The sequence below is a fragment of the Chaetura pelagica genome, unplaced genomic scaffold (genome assembly GCF_000747805.2).
Source record: "Chaetura pelagica isolate M959 unplaced genomic scaffold, ChaPel_1.0 scaffold119, whole genome shotgun sequence".
Lineage (NCBI taxonomy): Eukaryota > Metazoa > Chordata > Aves > Apodiformes > Apodidae > Chaetura > Chaetura pelagica.
The window spans coordinates 2,907,679-2,909,403 of record NW_009954406.1 but is presented as its reverse complement, the minus strand read 5'-3'; positions in this window follow the sequence as shown (position 1 = coordinate 2,909,403).

Here is a 1,725-nt window from a genome sequence, read left to right as displayed (position 1 = left end):
AAAAGTTGTTGAGAACCTCAGCCTTCTCCTCATCTGAAGTTAACCTTCTTAGACAAAACTAATGCTCTTGATCGAAAATCTGGCTCTACTATGTGTTTTGCCCCTGACTTCAATGGGACACAGTATCTCCTGTGCACTGTCTCACTGGAACACAGTTTTAAGTTGATCAACATCTGAATTATACACCTTAGCTATCATAACTACTGATAAATACTGTATAGGACTCATAAAGTTTTACTTGCCATTTCAGCTGTAATGCTCAAAGTGATTAATTACAACAGATTACGTTAACTACTTTAACATAACTACCTGACTATCTAAAATTCCCAGGCAACACCTATTGGTGACAGTATTTTCTACCATGTGTGCTGTGCATGCTATTATTATGTGCTTTGGCTTGGCACTATTGTAGCTTCTCTGATGATTTTTTCAGCTGGAAGTGATGAGATTCCTCCAGATACCTTTTTTAACTCTATTAGATTTCCCCACTTAAAAGTGAAATAATGGCTGTGCCATAAAGACATTATAGACCATGATGGAAGAAACAGAATATTCTTTTCATTCTACTCTTGAATCTAGGGATCAAGTGTGAAGAGGTGTCTTGTTGCATTGCCAGAAATACCTCAGCTTTTCAAATTTAGCTCTGAGAGGGTGGCTACCTCCAAGCAGATACATTTCATCATTTAGATGTGGCATGAGAGTTCATGTGATATCCAGACTGAATTGGCAAGCACAGGTAAAGAAAACAGTCATTCCTCTGATCATGGGTCAATTTATCTTATAGAATCCTCTGATCATGGGTCAATTTATCTTCTAGAAATAAATCAAACCACAGTATTTACATGTTCAGAACAAGTAATGAAACATGAGGCACTGCTCCACCAACCTACAACCTGCAAATGAGAAACCTTACCATATTATGGCTATAAAACTGACATCAGTTGTGTGTGATCACTGTACATTCATGTTAACAGCTTCAAAATGTGGATCCACATCCCTACTCTTTTCTTATATCCATGGGATTAATCTAGCCATATATCAATGCTAGGTTCTTTCAATTACTTTAGCACAGCCTTGGAATGGTATTTGGCATCTCTACCTGGCACATACAATAACTGCTGGCAACAGTCATAATTTCTGCATTGAGGTCACTGAGTATCGACTGCTCTAAGTCCAGAGAGTGCAGAACACTGCCCGACTCCAAAAGTCAAGAGAAACAGGAATAATATAACCCAGAAATTTTGGAGCTCTCAGCATTTGAGATGCAGCACTCGGCTCCCAGCAGAGCCTGCCCCCTCCTAACCCTTCCTCATCTTCCCCTCCTCCCCGCCACACATCCAGAATCACCAGAAACGATGCTTCGGTTTAACAAAAGCCTCTGCCCGTCCCTCGCTCTCTGCAAGGAACAAGACCTAATCCAACTCGCCTGTCCCATAGGAAAAGCTGGGATTTGTGCCTTAGCCAGGAGGACCAAGGAGCTGATTGCAGCGCGGGATGCCCACAGGGAAAGGCAGAAAACCCGAGCATCCCCTTTCCACAGATAACTGTGTGCAAAGAGCGGGTAAAAAAAAACCGATGCGGGAGACAATGAAGGCGAGCCCGGCTGTTTCCCGCTGCCGGTGTGACACCGCACGGGGTCGGTGTCACGTTTCCAACCTCTCGCCTCCGCCAGCGCGGCTGAGCCGGGCAGGAGACCCCCCTGCCGCTGCAGCAGGCGAGGGGGGC